The sequence below is a fragment of the Struthio camelus genome, chromosome 1, assembly GCF_040807025.1.
Source record: "Struthio camelus isolate bStrCam1 chromosome 1, bStrCam1.hap1, whole genome shotgun sequence".
NCBI classification, from domain to species: Eukaryota; Metazoa; Chordata; class Aves; order Struthioniformes; family Struthionidae; genus Struthio; species Struthio camelus.
Window position 1 is genome coordinate 9,804,577 of NC_090942.1, and position 12,984 is coordinate 9,817,560.

Below are 12,984 nucleotides of genomic sequence, written 5' to 3' on the forward strand. Positions count from 1 at the left end.
GTCTGCACACCAGAGAACGCAGGAGAATTCACAAATGGGTAAACCAAGTGATAAAGGCCAATGAAAAGTTCAGAACAGAAAGTCAATGACAGCTGGCATTAGAAAAAGATAAGATAATAAAAAATGCAGCAGAGAAAGAGAACGAAACCAGCAGCAGCATCTGCTTGTAAAAGAATGGGATTTGATGGCTCGAACCGGACAAGTTACACAGCACACATGTCCTGCCTGCTAACAGAGGCAATCTGGTCCTGGAGCAGTCCCATATAATAGTGAAATGAATATAACAGTGACTGAACATAATAGTGAAAGCACATTCTACTTGCTTCTGTTAGTGTGGGCATGGATGAGAGTCAGATATGCTGATTTGTTAGGGAACTCCCTATTCTTGGGGACTTCAGGATTAACCAAAGCAACTAAAGGTCAGTTCAGACTAAAATCTCTACCCACCTCCAAGAGCGGCTTGAGTAAAGCAAATTCTGGAAGCATCTGTAACACCAAAGACAGCACAAATATAAAAACAAAAGGCTTCTTCCATTTTGTGAAGAAGGCAAACACAATGCTAACGTAAAATGGAGCTCCTGCGCTGACTGCAGCGAAGGACGTGACCTGCGCTTTGAGGAAAACAGCAATGCTAGAAACAACGTCAACCTCCTGACTAAATAGCAAGTTACTTCTAACGTGATTTAATTGAACAGTTTAAATTAAAACGTCACCTTCCTGATGATCTGTGCCTCTCTGTATGAATGACCTAGGAGACTGTCACAACGGATCTGCCTGAAAACCCAGCGCTGAAAGTGGAAATCACCCAGAGTGTGCTCATTGTTATTACCCATGCTAAGCATTAGCTTCTTGACTTTGATGTGTGTAAGAGCTCTTCAGCCTATTAGCTCAAAAGTGCCAAAGCAGTCTTAACATCAGCTTTTCATGGGAATCTCACTGGTATATTTATATCCATCACTGGAGCATGTAACAGGGTGCTAAAGCTAGTGCAGATCCGTGCTGACCCAGCCAGGTACATCAGGAGGTCACAGGCTTATATTTTTCCTGAGCTAAACTGAAGATTTAAAAAAATATATATTGTGTTAACTTCAAATTTAAGTAATTCAATAAAAAAAGAAGTCCTTCAAGTCTAACGCATACCCGACACGGACATTCACCCTAATTTTGTTATATATATGTACACAAATATATGCATGCGCGCGCGCACACACACACACACACACACATCTGAAATTAAATATTATTTTGACTTGAAAAATAAAAATTTTGCTTTGAAACTGTAGACACTGATTTTTTTTTTAAACTGATTTTTTACAATGTTTTAATGCTTATTGTTGGTTCTTTTTTGTCATTACCTATGCCAGCACAAAGCTTCATCCTGCTTTTATCCCCCTTCCTTTTTTTTTTTTTTTTGCTAGAATGATATGACCAGCAATAGCAGAAACATCATTAAAAATGTTCTTTCTACAAAGGTTACCTGCCCTCCTACAGGGTTCAAACTTTTCTGTGAGTGCTTGTTTGGTATCTGTGAACTGAGCTGTCTGCTTTCATTCATTAGCATTTCTGTGGGTAAAAAGAAAAGGAAAACATCATTGTATTTTTTGGACTGAAGGTGAGCTAACATCAGCTGAAATTGAGGTACCTTTTCCTATAGTTGTTAGAATACCGAATGTGTCTTAATAAATCTGAAGTACAGAAACATGACAGGCATATATAAGAATGGTAGATAACAAGGCTGAAGGGTCTGAGGCTTAACCAATTGCTCCCTGATGTCAAACCAAGAATCAGCAGAAATAATCACTTTGTCATCAGACAGGAAAAGTCAAAGGTCAGGACTAAATGCCGTCACAGACAGATTCTTCACATAAGCCAAACAGGTGCTTACCAAAGCATGATTATTTGTTGTGTTTAAGGATTCAGAGCAAAGCATCATGTGAATGGGAATACAAGGGCTCCATGGAAAAGCTAGGAAAGCTGTCTTATCTGGTAAATCTTTCTCACAATTATTTCTTCACATGAGTAAGTCCACAGAAAGCCAGTGGGTAGAGTTCTATTCTTTCCTACTTTTCTTCTCCTCAGCTAATCAGATTTAGTATTAAAATGACACAAAATTTTGCCTTTTAAATAAAAATAATGTCCTGGTTCATTGAAAACCAGGCGTGTTGATGCAGAGCAACTGAAAACATGTCTCAAATGCCAGACCACCAGAGAAAAAGCAATATCTTAGTTCCTAGTACAAGGGCAAAATGTGACTTTTTTGGTGGCTGCTGTTTTCCAGGACACTCAGCTGCAGAGCACTGTCAAGCTGTTGGATGGATTCTATCCTCCCACATACTAGAAGATTTAGGTGTATTTATGCAGTCATCCTTTCTATCAGTGAGCACATTAATGCTAAGTGAACACTGAGGCTGGATGAATCCACCAGATTTAGAGGTCTTTGCTTAGGATGCCGGTTCTTGGAGATCAGAATCTCCATCGTCATTAAAAAGCTTGGAAATCTAATCAAGCATAGTCACATCCTGTAAGTATCTACATGACTTTGGTAGCCCCAAGAGATGTGAACTTGCTACACCTATCTTAATTGGGAAAACTGCTATCACACGTTCCCCAGAAGATCCTAATGTACTGGACGGCAGGGGACACGGGAAGCAGTGGAACAGAAGGGAGGCAATGAATTCAGTTCACAGGGTTTAATATACCTTTGATGTCACCAGTCTTCACGCTGGCTTTTCAGTAGGGTAGGTCAAAGAGATATGCCATTGCGTGAGGGTAAGGGATGATGAAGAAGCAATTCTAGCTAACATTAAAACTGAATACAGCGTTAATTGTCAAGTCTGATGCTGGTACACAGTTGTTCAACCATGAAGTGTTACTTATGACTTACTTCTGAAGTTATCCTTCATGCCACAGAGCTCTTGGGAGGGAGAGGAGGGTTGTGGGGGCCATATTAAAAACCAACTGCTTCTGTAGAACAGAGTAAACTTTTGAGACCAGTGTAAGAAAGTTTTCTTCGTGTTGCCATCTTGAGAGTTTCCCTGATTCCTCTGTCAGCTTTACAATGCTAAATACTAACGTGGATATATACAGTCTGTTCACCTGTGTGAGCAGCTGGTGTTTTCGGCAGTTGAACATTTTACCACCTCTTGGCCAAGGTCTCACGTTCGTTGCCCCTCCACAGGGGGCCAAACGCTAATCCCATTAGCGTTCATGTAACCAATTCACTTTGAACTCAACAGAAACAAAATATAGGCCCGGGATAGCTCAATAGCTAATGTAGTGAATGCCAGCAGTTTATGGAGGAAGAATAGATAATGAAGGGAAAGCTAAACAGAGACTGAGACTGCTACAAGCAGCACTGGTTTTGCTGCCAACCTTATCTTCATATTTTTTTAATAATCATAATTTGGGACCTAACCCTTTAGAACCCTGCGAAAATCTCCTGTCTGATTTCTTAGATATTTATGCTTCGGAGGAACAGCCATGATAATAAATTGGCCCACATCCTTGAGTAATTTATTAATTAAAGATTGATAAGATTTTTACTGGTCCTTTAACTCTTTTTCCTCTAATTTTGTTTTATTTTATTTATTTATTTATTTATTTTTTACAGGACATTCATACTGTAGGCCAAGGGATGAATTTCCAGAAGGACTAGTACACCTGCTGCTTCTGTTCACAGTAGCTGGAGTTCTCGGTGCTTTGCAAATAAAGTTTCTACTGGCTACCAAAGTTCTAAAAACAGCAAAAAAAAAGTTTTCCATTTGCAATATGAGTTAAACGAGGAAGTATCCTTATTCCTTTTTGCATTTTGCTCTTGTGCACTTGAGATGCACAAAATAGAGCTGCTGGAATCTATCGCATGAAATGAGCCATCCTTTTGTATACAAGGATATGATAGCAGAGGAACTGCTTTACCAGAATAGGTCAATAATAAGTGTTATCCAGCATCTTGTCTCAATTCTGGCTGTTTCAGAGGAAGGTGTTAAACCCACGAAGCGCATGCAATAGTATACCATGGGGAATATTTCTTCCTTACCCCATCTGGTGATCAATTTATACCCTGAGGCTTATGGATTGAATTCACATTGTAATTATTCTACTCTTTTATTTTTAAGACCTAGAAAATATAGGTTTTTAAATTCTTCTATATATGACTACCAGATACAGCAAATCTGTAGTTTTCAGCTATCTTCTTACAGTAAGTGTTGCTTTTGAAAAAATGTTATTTCCAAAATAGACTAACCAAAAATCAAAATAAAGTCAGGTAAACAATGCAAATAACATTTCAGCTGAAAAGGGGAAATAAAAAACGTGGAAAAAAACATATAAGCTAAATTTTTGTTAGTCTTTTCACCTACAGTCAGCCAAAATTACAGCTGCTCATAAAAGTAATTTTACCTGAGTAACAATGTCAGGATTCAACTCCCAGAATTTAGAGCTTAAACTGTGAACAGTGTTGTTTTTGCTAACAACACTGCTAAGCTTAATTATGCATCTTTCCACTATCCAAAGAAGAATAAAGCTTAAATTGCAGTGTACATTTCCAACTTTTTGTGTGGAATCAGAACATACAATGTTATTAATTTTTTTCTCTTGATTCTAGGACTGAAAAGTCAGTAGTGTATGTGTTTAATGGCACATTCTCCAGCCTGCTCAAAGGTTTTCATTCTTTCATTCTGTGTAGCTAAGATTTTCAAAGGAGGTAAAGGGAGCAGGCTATCTAATTCCATTTAATTTCATCAGCACCGGGCTCCCAGGTCCCACCGTAGCTTTTGGAAAGATTATCTGTCCTTTGTTTGCTTTATGCGGAAGAATGTATTCCTGAGGCTCAAACCAAATTCCATTGTTACAATTCACTGTCATATTTGTGCTAAGGGCAAGCTCTGAAACAGTTTTGCAATGCACAGGCAGTTCTGACATTTTGAAATTTGTTTTCCTTCTAAGTTGTTACAAAATAGCAAACTTTTGGGAACTTTATATCAAACAAAATATTCAGAGATATTTCTGCTTTGACCTCATTGAAATGTTTTATTTTGAATAGTAGGTTGTTTTTTAAAGATTGTTTACAAAGATAAAGCAAACGTTCTGATGATTTCCTCAATACAAAATTGATAACAGTGCCACGTTCCTCTGAAACTTTCATGTTCATCAAGCTTTGCTTTCACTGGAAAACTGCTCCTTTAGAAAAATGGGGCCTAGCTCTTCCATGACTGATCAATCCAGTCTTCAACTGTTAAACTATGGAGAAAAAGTTTGAACTGGTATTGCTGTTGTCGTATCTGTTCTTACTGGGATACCGACCACTTGGACTTTGACTGAACAGTCAGATCGGAATAGTTACCTCCAATAACAGGAGCAGGATTTGAATTGCAGAGCTTAGTAGTTTAATAATGTAAAAAAAGTTGTTGATATTCAATGTGGTTTGAAACTAAGAGTATTTTGAATTTACCTGAGTTGTTGAAATGTTAGTTCAAATTCCATTAAAAAAAAAAAACTATATGAAAACATAAAACTTTCCAGTTGATTGAAGGGTTTTTTGATATTTTTTTTTCAGGACTGTTATTCTTCAAGTGGCATGTAAAATATCATTAAATTTGAGACTTCTATTCTATACGGGATAATCCTCTTGTTTTATCCCAACAAAGCCCCCAGTGACATCACTAGGAATGAGAAAAGTATGAAAAGATGAGAATTTTGCCCTCAGTTTTCACTGAAGCCCTACGGCAACAGCTTAAGAAATATGTAAAAGGTGGACATGGTCCCATTGCAATGAAAAGGAATTACACAAATGGGAAAACTTTGCCCTCACAGCACAAAGGACCGCTAAGGCGAATGTTAAAAGAGGCAAGATTTTCAGAGCAGTCAGCACTGGGCTAACACAACTTTGCTGAAAGCAAAACAGGCAGGTCTCACCATAATCTTTCATGTCCTTTCCGAATAGCAGAATGTCAGCATTGAAACACACGGTCTGAATGTCTCCATATTTCAGTGACTCAGAGCTTATCTTTGCACTCTAACGGTAATTTAGAACAAGCCTTCCAAAATTGCCATGCGTTTTCTTGAAGGGGAATAAGTTACAGATGATGTGTTATATACTAGAGCATTCCCACGTGAAGTTAAATGATATTCTCCACGGCACCTAGTTATGCCAATTGCAGTTGGTCTTATCTTGAAAATGCAGATTGCTTGCCAAGAGGCTTTCCTGATCGTTCAAGTCTGGGCAAAATCTCTTATGATCTGGAGGGTGCATGTTTGATTTATGTCTGAGATACTGTTTTACACTCCATTACTCACACACTTTAATTGCACAACACTGCATAAGCCCATGTGTTGGAGGACAAGACTCATTTACTACTTAGGCCAAAGGGGAAGCATCAGCTTTTCTGGGTTGGTATTTAGTACTTGAACAGTGACAAATGTTGTATCAAAGCCAAGGAGCCATAATGACTGTCAACTGGTGTCATCTTTGCTCTGGCTTTCTCTCAATTTCTGTAATTAGATATTAAATTTTGTGCTGGGTGCACTTGATACTCCAAACATGTCAGCTCTATTAAATTAAATACAGTCCAAGAGGGAAAAGGGGAGAGCCTAGATATTGTGGCAAGCTTTGAAATCAGATGTTGTAGCTAAAAGTTTTAATATTTCCACATCCATCTTTTTCTTCATGAAGGATGAAAGTCAAATAACTCACTAGTTCCTGGGGACTGCTGAGTCAGTTGGAAAGTTACTGAATTATGTTCTTTAGTTGGTGAATTAGTAGATGTAGATTAATGGATATGCAAGATCTTCAAAGACTGACTTCCAGCTGAGACGAGCGTATTGTTGCATCTGCTGACTCAGCTGAAAGAAAGTTCCTGATTCAAGTTTCAGCGTTTGATATTTAAATACACATTTTAAATAATTTCCGTGAAGAGTCCATTGCTATCCTACAATTCTAAACTTGCAAGATGGGAGCTCTAAATTCAAAAACAAAAAGGAGATCAGATCTACCCACTTTGCTGTCTCAACCACAGTTTTCCAGCTTTTATTAGCCTACCCAATTCCAGCTTGATGGTAGTGCCTATGTTCAAATATGCAGCTTAGAAACAGCTAAATGAAGATCCTGTTGTGAATCAAGAACAAAGACAGGTCTAATAAAGTCTTGGAGCCCAAAACCATGAAATCAGGACAGATTACCCTACTACAAAATTTGATTCTCATTCTACTTCATTAATCAATGCGCACTTTACTTTCATTGGTCCCACATTGCAATCACATTTTTCTTCCTTTCTAATTTACTGTTGTTAGTAATTGATACTGCTACTATTATAGACATTAATTCTCTGCTAACCACTGTTCAACCTTAAAAAAAAACTTCAAGAAAGGACTTTTGAAGCGGAGGCTCAGTCTAATGTAATGGTATTTTAACTCATTTACTTTCCTGGGCAACTCAAGTTTACTAAATAGGATTTTTTTATCTGCAAGAGGATTCACTATGTATGTGCTGCAATGTTTAGACAGTTACTGTTTTCAATTCTGAATTAAAAAAGAAAGAAAGGAAAAGGGCGGGGAGAGAGAGAGAGAGAGAGAGTGAGGGAGAAAGATCCAAAAATGTTACAGCTGCTGTTCAGGTTTGCTACTAGATTAATCACAAGTAAATGCACAAACTAAGCTACTTTAGAGTATATTTTAAAGAAGTAGGGAGAAGAGATGTTATAACCAACTGCAATATTTCTAAAATCCTTTTTTAAAAGCATAGGGGGATGCAGAGAGAAGACAATTGGAAAGGTGAGAGAGAATTGCAGAGAAAGACCGAGACACAGCTTTTACTTTTTAATAAGCCTCACAAATCACGTAATATCCTTTAAACAACGGTTACACCTTGGACTCCCGTTGAGCCTGCCTCACCATTGATATTGCAAATGTGACACCTCTTATCCCTTTATTAACCTCTCCATTTTATGATCTGTTAGTCATAGATGCACATCTGCTTCACAGGCCATAACAATACCACCTGCCTAAACATCTTAAAAACAAGGTGTCTAAGTACATAAGCAGGACACGTGCTAGGCTGCAAAGGGGAGTGTATTCTGGTGGTACAATCAGCAGGGCAGTAAGAGTTTCAGCTGCTCATATGGTGCACACTTGCGGTTGGCTGGCATGGAGCTTGGGCTGAATAGCGAGAAACTCTCAGGTTCAAACAGTTGCAAATTATTTAACAGGAATAGGGGTGTGAATTTGTTATGTGATCATGTAATGGAAGAGCCTCTCACAATACATATGTGCAAGCCACGGGGTCAAGGTTATGAACGCTAAGCCTGAATCTCTGCTCTTTCACGCAGCAGTACAATGCTAAAGCTTTCCTCTCGGTAAAAATAAACCCAGAAAAAGTTCATATGAGTTCTCTTATTTAAAGCTCAGTGGAAATAGTTGTGGTGTCCTGAATACTCCAGCAATCAACCAGTTCTGCAAAGGAATGACTTATAGTTTTGAACGCATTTCAAATACTCCGTCCCTCCTCTTCTTTTCAAATACTCTGAAAAAGCCAGTGAATGTTCAGTTATTGAATGAATATTTTGGCCAAGGCGCAGTTCTAGGAAATAACTGTTTGGCAGCCATGCACTGGACAGAACTAGAATTTAATTTTCCCTTTAATTTATTTGTCTGCTTAGCAAAGGTGTCCCCTGAACTAGCATTCCAGCTCTTCTTGCCCATGGTAATTTGAATTACCATCATGAACATGAGGAAAGTTTCTCATCAGATTCCCTTTTATAGACAAAAGGATAGATCCAAGACGAGACAGCAGAGGCAGAAGTGCTATACTGCTGAACACGCTCCTCCAGCAGGGGTTTTGTTTTACCAAAATGCAAGCCCTGCACTACACCCATGGTCTATAACGGTACAACTGCTGAGACAAGCCCGTCTTAATGGCTAAAGTGGGAGAAGTAGGACAATGATCTCATGACCTCTCACTACCTCAGAGAAAAGAAAAGTCACTGGCTGAGGGCAGCGCCCTCAATGTTGAGGTGACCGCTCTCTCCTTGGGGTGATCGCTCTCTCTTTGCTCGCACTGTGAGCTCTACCATGAACAATAGACTGGAGACAGAGTGGTGTCCTTGTATCACCCTTCCTGGGGAACCACAGCAGTCTGGCATGGGTGCTACAATTTGAGTGCTGGCTTGCTTTGTACAAACGCGCTAGCGACTTCCTGCACGTTTCAGTGTCTCCATGTGCCTCTTTCCCTACCTGCTGTATTGCTGTACACAACCCCAGTGCTAAAATTTTGTTGTACAGAAATTATGAGGTTGGTATTCTCTGGTAGGTAAAATCAGGATGATTTTTAACAGGATCATGGCTTTGTTCAAGGTGTTTGTTGGTGTAGAAGGTGTAGATAAACTTGTGAAGAAAGATGATCACAAGCCATCCAGCAGTGACTTCTTGAATGCTTCTCAGTTACCAGTGAAACACTTCATTTGGCTTCTGTCTTTGCTAGGGAATCCCTGAGTTGACTTTAATTACTAAAACACACTGAACAAAATCCTGGTCTTTTCTAAAGCTACGAGCAACATTCCCCTGGACTCAGCTGGGGCCAGGATTTCACTCACTCTCTCACATTCCTACTTTGGCCTCCAAGCTTTGTAGCTGAGAAATTTCATAACTGAAGCAGCTCATCTCAGACCATATGTCATGGCTGTTGACCCTGCTTGCGTGCAGCTGCTGAGGAAAGCAAGGACATTTCGGGAAATTTCATCTGCCAAAAGGTGCTTTCCTCCACCCTATCTATCACCTTAACAACTGTTTGGGAGTGAGTACATAATATGCTTGACATTAGCACCTGTTTTTATAACACTCCAGTTAAATACCGGAGGCCAAGACTACTGGGTCTTATTGAAAATATAGCTTGCCCTTAAACCACATTGTTTCCCAGAAGATGCTGGAAAAAAAAAAGATATCCCAAAAGACAGGCAGCCTTTTTAATCTGCTAGGGTGATTGCTCATGAAAAATCACTGATTGCACCTCCAAGTTTCAATTAGTCATGTTTAAAATGTCATTGATTGAAATATATGACACGGTAAACCTAAATGAAGGGGAGTTTGACAAAATAGCTTAATCAGGAAAGGAAAGCATTAAATTAAATTAATATTCTAATGTACTTAATGAAATACAAAAGGTGATTAATTCAATTCTAAACTAGATAGTGACAGATACTGTGTTTTTTTTAGTTCTCACTCTATTCACTGCTTACAAGTCTCTTGTCTCAATGAGTTTGCTGGTCTCTGCCCAGTTCTTCATACTGAGATATCCAAACAAGCAAACAAGCAAACGAAACCAAGCCAAACCAAAACAACAAAAACAAAGCAGTACAAAAATAAAGAAAAATACGTATCCTGTTTGCACCAAACAATGAAGTCAAGCAAGGACAGAAGTCCAATGGTTCCTGGATTTGTGAGCAGAAAGGAGAGTAATGATCATGAGTCTTGTGCAGCACAAGTCACATCATTTTACCTAGTAATTCCTCTGTGAAGCTCACCATGTCCAAATGTGTCTAAGTACTATTTTGTTCTTCATAGCTTGTATTTCAAGTTATGATAATTTTATCACAACCCTAGGAAAATTTTTCCAGTGACAAATAACCATACTGTATTCTAGTCTCTGATTGTTATTTTATGTTGTTCATTTAATTGCCTTGTAACTAAAATATATTTTCTTAACATAAACATAAATTGTGCTGGTAATCATGAACCATAATAATAATAACATGCATAGGCTTTCCCATTATTAAATTGGATAGGCCTCATGTTCTTAACACTATTTCTGTGTTTGCAATGAAAAAAGCTTGATCGTCCCATACCTGTGTTGTAAGTATATGCTTATGTTAATGAGATTGCTTATCTGCTACCTTTTTTCCTGCTATTAAACAGCAGAAATTCAGAAAAAGTCAGCTTACTATCCATACATTCAAATTTAAAAGCATATTTTTGAAAGTATCTTTATGTGTTTTTACTTTCTATGCATGTTAGGCAGAAAAATAGAAGCCAGAAATCTTATTTATCCCTTATTAAAAAAGGTGATGTCATAGGCACTCACAAGAATACATGTATAAGTAGTGGAAATGGTGCATGCCTCCATTGACAAATGTCTCGTAATTCACAGTCAGAAATGGTACACAGCTCCAACAGAATTTTACTGAAAACTATATAACCTGTTGTAGGTGACTGTTTGATTTTCATTTTGTAATTATCATGTGAAATGTAGTATTCCCTAATGTGAAACTAACTTATCCAATCCAATAAATACTTCTAAAAGGCTAGTGTACCTTCACCTTATGTGAAAATAAACTGCTATTTTTGTTGTGCACCCATCATAGACGAACAAGTTAACACCATGTGTCCCTCTTCTTTGTCTGACTAGGTTCGCCCTCGTCTTCTAATTAAAAATGTCACATGGTAAATACAATAAAGTTGTCAAAGAGTTCAGCAGCAAGGATAAGATTTGTTGTATTGCAATATTTCATACAACTCTTGAGATGCCTATCGTTTTTAAATACAGGTGTTTGTGGTTATCAATCACCTTGGGGAAAAAAAAAAACTTCAATTTTTTTCCTCCAAGCAAACTTTCACTGATTTGTTAATGGACTGAATACATCTGCCTGCAGCCACTGGTTAGAGAGCACACGTAATTCAGGAAGAAACACTAGCTATTGTCTATGTTAAAGCATTAAAATTATAACTTTTTACACTATTGCAAGGATTGATGGGCCGAGGAGAGAGATTCGGCTAATGGCTTCCTGGTGGAAACATTTTGTAAGAAAGCAAGCAACTTTTCTTTGCGCTTTCTCTCTCTCTCTCTTTTCATTATTATTTTTTAAGCTGAATAGTTCTTTATCTTATGTCTCTGAAAACTGTAGCCCAACCCTCAAAGTTCATCAGTGTTTTAGAAGTGGAGCAGTTTTGGAGGGAATATTTAGCGAACCAATATCTGAGGCACTGATATTAGAGTTCCCATTTCTGCTTCTAGAGCTAAAATATATGAAAGTTGGGGAGCAGAGACCAAGGTTCAGGTTTCCTCTTGATCCAATAACTATCCTAATCACTGGGTTTAGATCAGGATAATCCCTTTTGTTCGCTGAATTAGATGTCTTTTTTTCAGAAGTGGAAGAAAGAAAACATTCTCACGTAAAACAGATCACATGGTTTTATGCCGGGAGGTGAGAAATTTGAAATTAGTTAATTTTGTGAGAAGATGAGCTTTGAACCCGGCTCTTTTGATTCCTCCTTGAGTTCTCTGGGCAGTAAGATAATGCACAGGAGAAATTACCTTGTCCATTTAGACTCCCAGACTTCTAAGAGCAGATAGGAATTGGCTGTTCTTTTTCTAAACAGTTGTTATTGTCTGTTTTAGTTGGTGTCTGAGGAGCACAGTACATGGAACTTGAACATCTAACCGATGGTCTGCAGACTCCACACGGTAGGCAAGCGCCTAGAATTTAAACATTTACCACTGAATGTAATGGTATCCAAGTTCCTTTGCAGACTTCACCATGAGATTCAGGTTTCAGCTTCTGAAAACTAGGTATTTAGTTTAATCTGGTCATCTAGAGCTCCTATTGCCAGTGGAAACAAATAGACAACTCCAGGGGCAGAGTTACCTTATCCCGATAGAGTTGTGCAATGCAGGCACTTCCTTTGGGCAGTTCCTCCTGCTTACACTAGCCTTTTTTTTGTTAAGATGAGGTGTTTTCCCCTAGAAGGAAAAATCCCTTTCCATTGCCTAGTGAGGGAGCATAGGTGATTATTTAGACTGAACGTCTAACTTTCACATAGGTGGAACTGATTAAATGAATCCTAGTTTGTGTGACTTACTTTGCCATCCGTAAAATTGCAGCTGTTCTCCCTCAGCAGGAGGGTGTAAGGCTAAATACATTAAAGACTGAGAAATGCTCAAAAATGGAGATTTTGTAAGTATGATCTATGAACACAGAAGTCAGCAGAAATTTTGCTACT